The following is a 14,514-nucleotide window of genomic DNA, read 5'->3' on the forward strand; positions in this document are numbered from 1 at the left end:
ACCAGTCGGCATTCTCTGTGGGAGCGTATTGGGCGGAGGGAAGTTGAAACATGAAAAAGTTTGAAAGCTCTGATTCTGTAATAGCTGATTTATTAATTTTTAATAGAAGGATCTGTTGAAGGACTGTGGAAAGTTCTTTCCTCAGAATTCTTGTTGCTCTTAAAAAGGTAAAGGTTCCCCCGCACATGCGTGCTAGTCGTTTCCAACTCTAGGGGCCAGTGCTCATCTCCGTTTCAAAGCCGAAGAGCCAGTGCTTGTCTGAGGACGTCTCCATGGTCATGTGGTCGGCATGACTAGACGCCAAAGGCGCACGGAACGCTGTTACCTTCCCACCGTAGTGGTCCCTATTTTTCTACTTGCATTTTCATGTGCTTTCGAACTGCTAGGTTGGCAGAAGCTGGGACGAGTAACAGGTGCTCACTCTGTTACGCGGCACACAGGATTTGACCCACCAAACTGCCGACCTTCTGATCGACAAGCTCAGCATCCTAACCCACTGAGCCACCACTCTTACTGACACATTATTATGTGGAATAGCCCACATTTCAGACTTAGAGCTCTGTAGCAGATTAATATTTATATGGATTATTAAAGCCATATGATTTTAAAAGACCAATTTAAAAATGAAAAACAATCAATTTGGTACTAAAATACATAGTCTAAACCTGCACAAGTATTCCTCTCTTACAGATTGCTTGATGCAGCAAACATTCAAAAATACAAAGGTGCTAAAAATAATTTTGCAATCAATCCTTACATTTACGACTGTAGCATGTTGCAGTGTGGCCTAAAATTTTAGGCTTCATTATTAGCATTTTAAAAGGGAAAATCAGCACTTTCAACATGATAATTTAGCGTTCTTTTTAACTTTAAGGAAGCATGTTTTTTTAGAAGGTCACTTCCTTGGTATGTGGTATTGTGATAACTTGCTTTTTCAGCAACTACACAATAGAGAACACATCCTGAAAGTCCTTGAATATGCTTACAAGATTTAAGAAAGATACAAATCCAGCTGAGAAAGAATAAAGTAATCCATAAGTTTGCTACTTGTGAAATGTTTTGTAGTGTTGGAAGAAAAGTCTTCATCGTGGTTCAGTCCAAGTTGGGAATAAACATGGCAACTGCTTTAGGAAGGTTGTAGTTTATTGAAGAGGAGAGCCAGACAGGAGGATTGTCTGGCAGAAAAGAGATTTTTTTTAAAAAAGGCTGAGCACATGTAGGGAGTGGGTTTTTATACCCTCTTGAGCAGACATGTCAAACACAAGGCCCGGGGGCCAGATCCGGCCCGCAAAGTGGTTTCATGTGGCGCATGAAGCCATCCTGGAAACAGTGAGGGAATGGCCCCCACTGCCTTGGCCCTGGCCCAGAGACCCTCCTTCTGCCAGAGACCCTCAGATCTGTCCCACTCCTGCCCAGGCCCTCATAGGCACCCTTGATGCGAATGATGTAGAGCTGGCCATGCCCACCCAGTTTGGGTGGGATGTGTAGATTTTAGGTGTCTTTGTGTTCCTAAGCTTCTAGCTCCCTGGATTTAAATATGCATCTCTATAGAGCTGGTCCCTGCTTGGGGGAGACCTAGAGCTATTAAGAACAGTGGGCATGCTTTCCTGCCTCTTCAAGATCCTTTGAGGAAATATATTTTTCTGCCCTTTAATATTTCCTTCTCTGGGGAGCTGACTTCCCACAATCCCCCTTTGTGTCATAATAGTGTGACTTTTACTGGCACAAGATTAAAATTGATCTGATCAGGGATACTTAGTAAACAAGCTTTAAACTGTTAAGCCAAAAAAAGAAGACACTAACAGAGGTAAGCAGAAAAAGATACCTGCAGTAGCTCCCAAAAGGGGAGCTTCCAACCCATAAAGTTCTAAAGGTCAGGGCAAACATTTTGTTAGGTGGAAATTTATAGTGTCTAATATTCATTTTCAAATTTTGGATGTCACTTTTAGGTTCCAGTCAGGTTTGCACATTCCTCCCAAAATTCTTCACAGCCAAGGTTTGCCTCAGTACATAACCACTGGCTGTCCATTTTCAAGGGTTGTTTCCTGCCTTAGCTCTTAGTTCAGTGCATCCAGGTCTGTAATGTACAATTGAGGTTAGCCTGTATGCAAGTCAGGCTATTACATTTTCTTAAATTGCACATAGTGAGTCCACCAGTGTAAGATATTCAGGGCTTAGGTTTGGAGATCTCTTTCCTGCTACTTCCTCAGTCAGGGCATAAGAATTGCAAATCACCTGAGGGGGCCTGGTTACCTCCCCCTTGGAATTTGCAGGAAGTTGTTCCTACAAAGTTTTAATCACACAGGGCAAGAATCAGGCTGGAGCTTTACTGAAGGTAGGTGAAAGAGATAGACTCAATGTGATTATGAATAGTGTGTGTGCATGTGTATGTGCAGCTACTTCTACAAAACAGGCAATATAACATTCTGAATAAATTTTCCTCCCATCAGACAGAAATCTAAAGTGTTCAGGAGTTGCTGTGCCAACTATTCCCAAATGCCATCACTCAATAAATACATTCAACTGGCTTATTTCAATACAAATGGGGCAAGAAAGAAAACTTTACAATGAGTTTCCACCCTCCCCCCCATAGTCTTCCTAATTTTCTTCTGAGGCTTCACATGGGGACCAATGGCTCCAGGACTCCTTCCTTCCTTTGCAGCATTCACAGGCATCTGAGGGAATGGTAGGACCTGGGAAAATCTGTTCCACTCTGGTTGCATGGTGGCTTTTTAGTAGAGGGCTGGATTCAAAACCCAATTCCATGGCTCAAATGGATGGAGGCAGCATCTGGGGCAGTGTGCTCTGCTTCCAAAGGTTGGGAGGAGTCATCTATGCAGGGCTGAAAGACAAGGCATGGTGAACAGAAGATAAGAAAAGGAGAAGTAGATGGAGGGGGTGGGTAACTTGCAGGAAGAGTGTGAAAAGGCATTAATACTGCAGTGATTAAAGAAACAGATAGGCAGACAAAATGAGGGAATCACATATGAGGGCAAAAGAAAGGCTGGATTTTGGTAAGAGAACATAAATGAAAGATCTCATTTCTGAACTGAACATTTGTGACATGTTAGAGAAGACTTTACGACTTGTAACTTGAAAAATTCTGGGCAGCTTGAGAATGCTGAAAGATCCAAATAATTTTAAAAGCCTAATATTTTAAGGTGTGCAATTTGCCAGGGGCAGGAGAATCTACCCTTAACATTTATTCTCAGTGCTTTTTTTCTTTAAAAAAGGTGCCAGAACATTCATCTTGTTAATCTTTTATTTATAAAATTTTATTTATATATTTATATAATTAAAAATATATATTCAATTCTTAACATAAATTTAATTTATTGTATTTAAGGCAAATATTCATAGTAAATTCCAAAGTTTTGTCCAATTCTCATCCGGCAAATCTTTGAGATTGAGCCAAGTTTACTTCATCTGTTTTTGGCTTAGATGAAGTTATCCATCTTTCAGGCATTCACCAAATAAACTAGAATTTGTTGTGAGCATCTCCTTAAATACAAACAGCTACCTATATTAGCAACCACATTATTGATGGCTTGTACATACCATTTTAAAGATATGATCACATTGGTTCAAGTGAATGAGATGCATGCTATTAACTCATCCCTGCCAATATAGTTATCTTCATCAGACTTAGTTCATGATGAACTTAAAACACTAAGTTGTTTTATCAAATTTATCATGAAGACAGCCTAGTAGGCTGCCATAGGGGTGAAAAATTGTGGGACAGCTCCCCAATGTTTATATACTGCATGTAGGTATAGTAAAGATGGAATATTATTTTTTTTGTCTACTTGAAAAATGATGTGTTGCACTTTAATAGAGGAGACAACTTTTGCATATATAGTATGACATATATTGAGTTCCTTTTGGAAGGACTAGCAGTGGGAGATAATAGATGTCTAATACAAGTGCTTATGCTGCCTTCAACACATGTGTGTTTAATTGATGGAGTCATGTTGACAAGATAATGAATTGCAAAGAAATTGTTATTAATACATAAGTTAAACATTTTGTTTCCATTTCTTTACAAATGCTGATAAAAATGGCCTGTTCAAATTATACACCCAAGAGAACAGGCTTAGGTGAGGGGGAAAGTGTTACAATTCAATCTTTTTATGAATATCAATAAATATGTCCATAATTGCCCAGTCTATTTTAACAATAATATAGAACTGTGCTATGAGGAGCTTACAATTTACATTTCTTATTCTTGGGGAATTATTATTTTTTATTGAAAAGTTTTACAATACATTTTTTAAGAAACAACCCCCTCCCCTCTCCCCAAACCTCCCCAACTCTTCCCTCCCCTCCCCCTCCCCCCTTCCCGACTTCCCAGAGCTAAATACAGGGTATAAAAATACAAACAAACATAATCTACAATATGCAAACGACAATAAAATATTAAATTCTATCGCACTTTAACTCTTAATAAAATAACTACAAGCAATTTATATATCACATAAATCCAATACTTATTTAAATGCTAGGTGAAACTTTTTAATCCCATATTTATTCTGGATGTAATCAATCCATCTTCGCCACTCCACAATATATCTCTGTTGCGACTGGTCTTTCAAATACGCTGAAATCGTTGCCATTTCCGCCAAATTGGAAACTTTTAAAGTCCATTCTTCTATAGTCGGCAGTTCTTCCTTCTTCCAATATTGCGCTACTAAAAGTCTCGCTGCCGTAATTAAATTCAACATCAACTTAGTGTCCACAACAGTAGTATCTGTAATAATGCCCAGTAAAAACAATTGCGGACAAAACTTTATCCTTTTCTTGAATATTTTTTGCATATTCCACCAAATTTTAATCCAAAAAGCTTTGACCTTTTTACAAGTCCACCATATATGAAAATACGTTGCATCCTCACAACCACACCGCCAACATTTGGGCTGACAGTTCGGATACATACTTGCTAATTTTTTAGGATCTAAGTGCCACCTATAAAACATTTTATAAAAATTCTCTCTTAAATTTTGGGCCTGTGTAAATTTTACATTTCTCACCCAAATCTTTTCCCAAGTATCCATTGTAATGACTTCTTGAAAATTCTGAGCCCACTTTATCATACAATCTTTAACAAGTTCCGTCTCTGAATCAATTTCTATCAATGCAAGATATATCCGTTTGATATGTGCTTGACCCTGATTTCTAATTTGCTTTACCAAATTTTCATCAGTCATTGAGAAACCAATTTTCTGGTCTTCTTTCCACCTAGCCTGTAATTGCCCATACTGAAACCAGGTTTGTACAATCTTTTCTTCTTTTAAAATATTATATGGCTTTAATTGCCATACATTCCTCTCAAAACTCAAAATTTCCTTATATGTAATCACATCATGTTTAAATCCAACATTTATATTTTCTATTGCATGTTTAGGTATTGCCCAAATAGGTATCTTATAATTTAACTTGTGTCTATACTTTTTCCAAACTCGCAACAGAGCATACCTTAAAATATGTATCTTGAACACATTGTCCACCTTCTTATCATACAATAAATATGCATGCCATCCAAATAGCAAATCATGGCCCTCAAGATTTAATAATCTCGCTTGTGTTAAATTAAACCAATCACTTATCGCTGACAAGGCAGCAGCTTCATAATATAATTTAAAATTAGGCATTTTAAGGCCACCTCTTTCACGCGTATCTTGCATAATCTTAAATTTGACTCATGGCTTTTTCCCTGCCCAAACAAATTTATTAATTCCTTTTTGCCATTCCTCCAAATTTAAGTCCTTCTTAAGTATAGGTATCATTTGAAATAAAAATAAAAATTTTGGCAAAACATTCATTTTTACAGCTGCAATTCTTCCCAATAAAGATAATTGTAATTTTTTCCAACTGTCTAATTCTTTTTGTACTTTTCCCCATAACTTTTCATAATTATTTTTATATAACTTTACATTTGAGGGTGATAAATATATCCCCAAATATTTAACCCTTTTAACTATTTCAAATCCCGTTAGCTCTAAGACAGCCTTTTGTGATACTGTCATATTTTTAGACAACATTTTAGTTTTTTGTATATTAACCTTAAATCCAGAAACTTTCCCATATTGTGTTATTATCTCCATCAATTCTATAACTGAATAATCAGGCTGAGTCACTGTAACAACCAGATCATCTGCAAACGCCCTCAATCTATAATCCTGGTCTCTAATTTGAATTCCCTTAATTTTAATCAATAATATTGAATCCTGTAGTTTAATCAATAATATTTGCAATGTTAAAACAAATAATAAAGGTGACAACGGGCACCCCTGCCTTGTACCCTTTTCAATATTACATACTTCAGTCAAACTGTTATTAACTATTATACGGGCTGTTTGCTTTTGATATATTGCCCTGATTGGTTGTAAAAAATTATCCCCAAATTTCATTTTATCTAATACTTTCAACAAAAATTGCCAATCCAATTGATCAAAGGCTTTTTCAGCATCCAAGATGATCAATGCTGCAGGGATCTGATTGTTTCTTTCCAAAAATTCCAACAAATCTACTATATGCCTCACATTGTTCTTCATTTGTCTACCACTTATAAACCCAGTTTGATCACCATGAATTACTTGTTGCATTACCCTCATTAATCTGTTAGCTAAAACTTTAGCAAATATCTTGTAGTCCGTGTTCAAAAGTGATATTGGCCTATAATTTTTTGCTTGGGTGACATCCTGGTCTTCCTTCAGAATCAAAGAAATAAAAGCAGTTTTCCAAGATGGAAGTACCCCTCCTCCCATTTGAATTGTCTGAAACAATTCCCTTAAAGGCTTCACCATCTCTAACTGTAAGTTTTTATAATACACAGCAGTCAATCCATCCGTACCTGGCGCTTTGCCCACTTTCAGTTGTTTGATTGCTGAAAAAACTTCTTCATCAGTTATCAATTGGTTCATCTCTTCCTTTTGTTCTTGTGTAAGAACAGGAATATTAGCTCTTGCCAAGTAATTATCTATATCTGCATCTCTAATCTTATCTCTAGTGTACAACTTAGAATAAAAATCAACAAAGGTCTTTTTGTTAAGACTCTTACCCTTGTGTTCTATTCTATCTATATTAGAAGCCCTTTGCTTCTTCCTTAACAAATAAGCTAGCCATCTACCTGGTTTATTAGCATTACAAAAAATATTATGTCTAACATACCGTAAGTTAGTTGCCACTTGGTCAGCCATCAACTTATCAAACTGGCCCCTTAGTAAATTAATTACCTCTTTAATCTTCCCATCCGATGGATTCAAAATTAAAGCCTTTTCTTTTTCCTTAATTTCATTCTCTAATTCTTTCCTCCTAAATTCCAAGTTACGTCTATATTTATTGTTCAAATATATTAGTACACCTCTCATATAAGCTTTACTAGCATCCCAAACCATTTCAATAGAAGTACCTTTATACATATTAATTTTAAAAAATTCCTTCATCTGTTTTTTACACTCTTCCACATTTTCCTGATATCTAAACAAATTTTCATTTAAGCGCCAGGAGCGCCTATCCCTATTATCTTTTTCTATCTCTAACCATACTGGACTATGATCAGACATAGTTCTTGGACAAATCTTGATCTTCTTAATCCTAGAAAAAAAATCATTAGTAATTAATATAAAGTCAATTCTGGAGAAAGATTGATGTCTATCGGAGAAAAAAGTATAGTCCTTTTCTTGCAAATTTCTTTCTCTCCAAATGTCTCACAATTCCAAGTCATCCTTCATCTCAAAAAAAGATTTAGGCAATTTAGCATGACTTGGGGTGCTTTTTTTTTAAAAAAAAAACCTTGTCCATTTGTACATCCAAAACGCCATTCCAGTCTCCCATAAAAATACAAGATTTATAATCCCACTGAGTTATCTTGCTGTGTAATAAACTGTAGAAATCTCCTTGTTGTTGATTAGGAGCATATAATCCAACCAAAAGCGTTTTCTTGCCTTCTATTAACAGTTCAATTATAACGTATCTTCCTTGTTTATCTGCTTCAATTAAAGCCGCTGTCAAAGTATTCTTAACATAAATAACCACTCCATTTTTCTTGTCCATTGCAGAAGCAATAAATTGTGTGCCCAACCTTGAATTTAACAAATACTTTTGGTCTGTGGCTCTAATATGTGTTTCTTGTAGACAAATAACATCATTCTTAAATTGTTTTAAATATTGAAATACTTTCTTTCTCTTCTGTGGTGAATTTAAGCCATTAACATTCCAGGTTAGAAACTTTGTCGCCATCTTTCGCGACCTGAAGCTTTTGGAGCACTTCTTCCAAAATCACCTGCACTCTTTTAGGTCGCGCTCCTCCCACTGCTTCACTGTAAGTAAGTTTTGGAGGTGCCATCATAACTCGCTGTTCTTGTTCTTGCTCTCGTCTCATTCGTCTAGCAGCAGCACGTGTCATTCTCTGGTCTCTAACCTCCTCCGATGATACTGTAATTTGATCCACTCCTGTAACTTTCTGGAACTCTCCATCTTTCATCTGCGCAGCTCCTTCAGCACCTTGTAGATTCTCACTTTGTGGTTGACATTGTCCCTCACCATTCTTCTTTTTAGATTCCAAAAGTGGTATGGGGACTGCTTTTAAAACATTAGTATAAAAATCACGTGCCTGCAACACTGTAAGAAGACGATGTCTCGTGCCTGCAAACATCAACACCATACCCACTGGTATCTCCCATCTACACTGAATATCCCTTCTTCTTAACTCTTGTGCCAAGAAAGCAAATTCCTTCCTTCTCCTTAAAATTCTTGGAGGGATCTCTTTTAAAATCAAAACTTCTTGTTCAGCAATTGCAAATTTATTATTGTAAAAAGCTTGGATGACCTCATTTCTAATTGCTCTCTTTGTAAAATAAACCACCACATCTCTGGGTAGTTTCCTTTGTCGTGCAATCCATGAATTAACACGAAATATTTTGTCTATATCTTCCATAATTTCTTCTGCTGATCGCTCCAAAACACCTTCCAAAGCCTCTGAAACTATTTTTTTTTCAAATTTTCCTTAGAATCCTCTTGTAAGCCTCTAATTAGAGCCTTGGTGGAGCAGTGGGCTAATGCCTCCTTAAGTAACACCAGCTGCCTGCAATTAGTGCAGGTTCGCATCCCACCAGGCTCAAGGTTGACTCAGCCTTCCATCCTTCCGAGGTAGGTAAAATGAAGACCCAGATTGTTGGGGGCAATTAAGCTGACTTTGTAATAATGCCGCTTGGGGGTGTGTGTGAAAGCCCTAATAAGCAGGCATATACATAGAATGAAGGCTACTGCTAAGCTTGTAAGCCGCCCTGAGTCTTCAGAGAAGGGCAGGATATAAATGGAATTAAAATAAAATAAATAAAATAAAAATAATTCTCACAGCGAACTCCATCTCTCTGTACTGTTCCAAGGTCAAATCGTCGTCAATTTTATCCACCACATTTTCAGTCTCTGTCATTTTTGCATCTAGTCTGATATTATTTTGGCTGAGATCTTCCACTCTCTCGTCCAAACGCTCTATATATACAGCCATGCCTTGAAATGCAAGTAAGATGTCTGCCCTCATTTCTGTAAGCTTCTCCTCCATAAGTTCAGCTAATTGTTGAGATTGCTTTTTCATAGCCTCTTGCAAAACATCCTTCAAATCTTTCACTGTAAATGTTGGTACAGGTGCAGGTGCAGGTGCAGGGGGGGCATTAAAGCTTGTAACGAAGATTGCTGCACCGGAGAAGCCCCCATGCTTCTAGGAACTTTAGAAGATTTGGCAGCCATTTTCACCCACTATTGCCTGCTACGCACTTTCACTTTTATCAAACTCCACAAAATCCACCGAGTTAAAGATCATAAATTCACTTTCACCTGATTCTCCTGTATCGCTCTGCCTGCATCCAAGTTGTCTAAAGTTCACTCTTGCTGGCAGGGATGGTTGCGACGCCCTGCTCTGCTCCAAAACCCCGGAGCAGAGGCGTCCCGAAGTCCAGAGCAAACTCAGGCTTCGGGGGGGCTCAATCCTTCAACCACCAGAGTTTCAAGTCTGGCGGCCCGGGAGAGCTCTACCCCTGCTCACCCCCTCTTCTCCCGAGGAGCAGGCTTCCGAGCCGTCAAAACAGCTGATCGGCGCTGTTTTCGGCGGCTCTACGGAGACGACGGGGCTGACAGCTAGAATAGCTGCCGGCGGCGGAGCCTTGCCACCCGGAAGTCCGGGAATTAATGACAGAAAGAAAATGGATTGAAAAAAGTAGATGCTAAAATAACATTAGATAAATATGAGAAAATATAGTTGCATATCCTTAAGTAATTTATGAAAAAAATGCTTAAGATTACCACTTCAGATGTATAAAACCTGCAAGAATCCAGATAACTACTAAAATAGTAGCCATGAAACACAGTTCCTGGATGAGGGAGGTGACCCCCCCAGCCCCTCCAGGCCACAGGGGACGATGTGGTCAAACCAGGTTAAGTCAGTGCAGCAGTTCAGGGCCAATCCATGCGACGTGATGTGTCTCCCACAATGTACATTGATGGCGCAGAGCTTGCAGTCGCCAAGCCAGATGCCGTTGTGGGGCAGCAGGAATGGTGAGGCGGCGGCAGGCGTCATGGGCCAGGTGCTCCAGGGTGGCCACGTAGGTGCGCAGGGCAAGGAGGCGGGGGGGCGGGTGCAGGTCCAGCACCAGGTAGGCCAACAGCTGGGACAGCCCGTGGAAGATCAGCCACCCACCATGCCCCACATGTGTCACCTCTGTGCCAGCGCCCACAGCCATCCCTCCAGCACTACCTCCACCCACCCCACACACGTAGAGTAGGCCCCATGTAGAGCAGGCCCCACAGCACCGTGGTGTTGCTGCTCCTGTCTCCTCCAGGTATCTTCAGGACTACCGTTAAAAAGAGATGGAGAGGGAAATTGTGTCCGCCAGGCCTCACCTCCCCATTGGGCCAAGGGTCTCTCAGAGAGCAGGGTGGACTTGACAAACGAAAGTTATTTGAGGAGGGGGTTTCTTTGCCACTGCATTTTTTTCTTCTGACTTGTGGTCAGCCTGGCTGACATGAGGTGAGCACGAGGCAGGCGTGCACATGTTTTCCGGGCTTTGATGCCAGGTTCTCCATACTGCAGTACGGCATAGAGAGCCTGGCTGACACGGGTGAGCACGAGGCAGGAGTACACATGGACTCTGCTTTTTCAGCAGAGCAGAATTAAGTGCTGCTCCCTACTTCCCACTCCTGGTCCTCTCTTACTTACAACTAGGAGATGGTATAGTTGGGCAGCAGGGAGGGGTGCAAAGTTCCTGCCAACTTGCCTTCATTGCAGACAACTTGCATGTGCAACATTTGCTGGCTAGGTGTTTTGGCACGCTCAGCAGCAATTCCTATTGGCTTTCAAAAGCCAATAGAGGGAGTAGCACAGCTTGTGCAAAAGTTGAAAAAATCCATCAAAAAATGGTGCCGGAACTCCGTTCTGAGTCCTGTTTATTCTAAAGTAGACCACATTATTTTAGAGATTGAAAAATGCTTATGTGTTCCAGGATTAAGTTCATAGTAGTTTCACCAATTAGTGATAGGATAAGTAAAGTAACTTAAGAAGATTATTTCCCCCCACACAAGCAACCTTGAGCTTCAGGAGGCTCTTCTAGCTAGGCACACCTCATGTTTCAGGAAAAGGATAGGTAGATAAAACACATAGAGTAAATGCAAGTGAAACTTTTCCAGCAGATGAACTTAAAACATTCCCTCCTGCTAACCTTGGGCTGTTCTTAGGAGTACAGAGAGAGAAAGGGAGAAGAAAAACAAACAAACAATTTTTTTCTTCACTCTGTTTGTTGGCCAGACAAACAGAGTGAGGATATTTTTCTTTTTATGGCTTATTTTAAGCAGAATTTCTAGCAGAATTTTAAAATTCTTCTCTTTGGATTAGACAGTTAATAGTCACATTTACCTCACACACAAAGACTTTGACACACATATACACACAAAGACAAGAGAACAGAAAAGGAAACAGAAGTCTTAGTTTTACACATCCTAGTCATTTACATCATAAATCTCAGTTAACTCAAATTAGGGAAGGCATAAATTTTAAACATACCGTGGTTCTGGAGAGAGAGAGAATAACTATTTCTTATTTTTTAATTTCCCTATAAGTACCTTTATTTAGCCAAATTGGTTTTCCAGCAAAGCCCATTCCTTGCATATTTCTCTTGCTCTTCATTTCAAGCAAATCTCCTAGGGGGTCCTAATTGTTACCTTTGAACTGCCACTTCCCATGTTCCCTCTCAGATGTGAGGCTCACTTTGGTTCAGTCAGGTACAAAAGGAAAAAAACCTTCTGGTTTTTGGACAAAAAAAGCATCCAGGAGGACTTCGGTTCCCTGACGAAATATGCGGCCATCCTTTCCTGTGAAATATCATTGGCATCCTTCAGTCTCGAGAGACTATGGAAAGAGGTCCTAAAGCAGCATCTGGTGTGGCTAAAAAGGCCAATTCGAGAGTGGCAGTCCCTTCCACACTGAGGGCAGATACAATCTGCCCCCCGTCCAGCCCCCAGATTTCGATGGTTCTGGGACTGCCTCTTTGTCTCAGCCTACCGCACAAATGTCTCTTCGAATTGGAGAAGGCCATGCTGCGTCTTTAGCCTCCGAGCTGAGTGATCAGAGGTCAAGGTTTCCCAGCTGTTAATGTCCATTACCAAGGCCTTTAGATCCTTCTTGCAGATATACTTATATCACAACTCTGGTCTCCTTCTGGGGCGCTTTCCCTGCACTAGTTCTCCATACAGGAGATCTTTTGGAATCTGACCATCAGCCATTCTCACGACATGCCCAAGCCAGTATAGACATCGCTGTTTCAATAGTGTATACATGCTAGAAATTCCAGCACTTTCCAGGACTGCACTATTTGGAACTTTGTCATGCCAGGTGATGCCAAGAATACACCAGAAACAGTGCATATGAAAGGTGTTACTTTCTATCCTGCCGTGTGTAAAGGGTCCAAGACTCACTGCAGTACAAGAGTGTGCTCAGAACGCAGGCTCTATAGACCTGGATCTTCTGTCAGCTTATTAAACCATACTCTCTTTGTAAGTCTGGAAAATGTGGTGGCCACTTTACCAATACATTTATTCAGCTCAGTATCTAAAGAGAGTGTCAGAGATGGTTGAGCCGAGGTACACAAAGTCATGGATGACCTCCAGTTCTTGTGCAGAGATTGTAATACAGGGAGGTGAATCCACATCCTGACCCATGACTTGTGTTTTTTTCAGGTTGATTGTTAGTGCAAAGTCTTGGCAGGCCTTGCTAAAACAGTCCATAAGTTGCTGAAGGTCTTTGGCAGTGTGAGCAGTAACGGGAGCATCATCAGCAAAGAGGAAATCCCGTAGGCATTTCAGGTGGACTTTAGACTTTGCTCTCAATCTAGAGAGATTAAAGAGTTTTCTGTCTGATCTGGTCCGGAGATAAATACATAAATACCCTCTGTTGCAGTTCCAAAAGGGTGTTTCAGCATGACAGCAAAAAAGTTCCCGAATAAAGTTGGCGCAAGGATGCAGCCCTGCTTCACTCCACTTTGAATGTCAAAGGAATCTGATGTTAAGCCATCAAAAACTACAGTGCCCTTCATTTCCATTGAACTACCTGTCACAGTTTTTGGACTCCTCGTTAGTCCAGGAGGACCTGCAACTTTTTGAAAAAACGATGAGTACTGACCCCTCCTTTTCTGTCACAGTTTTCAGACCCTCGTGGGTCTGGGAGGACTTGTGCCTTTTGGAAAGCGATGAGTACTGACCCCTTCTTTTCTGCCCCCTATGCAGTGAATACTGGCACCTTTTGAACTAGGCTTTGCTTACAGGGCCTTACCAGCTGGTTGCCCAAATCCAATTCTCTCATTCACTCATTCCATTCCATCTTCACACAGCCTCTCCCTTTTCCTAACAAAAGGTCCTGTGCTCTGGCCCAAACCCCCATGCTTTCCAGGGTCTGCCGCTTGAACAGATCCTTTCTGCGGTTAGGAAAGACCAGAGGGAGCAAAATCCAACTGTGATTAGGAAAAGAGTCTTCTCACTCACACACACAGACATAGACACATTTCCTTTGTTCCCCTAGGCTTTAAAGTTAAAATTTAGAGGTACTCACCTTCAACTTCTTTCCAAAGCAGCCCTTGAGCTCAAACTCAAAACTCCCTTTACTACTCTGGCTCCACAGGGGCAGGGCCTGGGAAATCCATCCACAGACACAAGGGGTCTGCTACCAGCAAGATGGGGCTTACCAGTCTCAGTCCATTGGAGAGCTTAGCTTGCAATCCCATTCTGGGGTTTTTAATTGCTGACATCTTCATTTAGAATCACTTCCTTCTCTTTCATGTCTAGAAAAGGTAAGGAGTTGGTAAATTGGTAATTAGTATTTAAAAATTAAGATCCCTTGATGATCTTAATTTTTAATTTTATGTTACCAAAACAAGTCCCAATGACTTTGGTTTCTTAAGTGTGTACAGACCTGTAGGCGTAACTTACTCATTTTCTTCTTTCATGCCAAAAGATCCTCAGTAAATTGCAGTA

At 40.1% G+C, this 14,514-nt stretch overlaps 1 protein-coding gene across 2 annotated transcripts in view; it reads right to left on the minus strand.

Annotated features, from left to right (window-relative positions):
* Positions 1-14,299, minus strand: part of CFH (complement factor H) — a 121,411-nt gene extending 107,112 nt beyond the window's left edge. The window contains exon 1 of one of the 2 annotated variants that reach the window (XM_083358884.1): positions 14,226-14,299. The gene's annotated coding sequence lies outside the window, so the exon portion shown is untranslated. Of the gene's footprint in view, positions 1-14,092; positions 14,108-14,225 lie in introns of those variants that run through there. The other variant, XM_083358883.1, reaches the window with a different exon arrangement.
* Positions 14,300-14,514: the final 215 nt, after the last annotated feature.

This window comes from Vipera ursinii, assembly GCF_947247035.1.
Source record: "Vipera ursinii genome assembly, chromosome: 3".
In the NCBI taxonomy this organism is placed as follows: Eukaryota; Metazoa; Chordata; class Lepidosauria; order Squamata; family Viperidae; genus Vipera; species Vipera ursinii.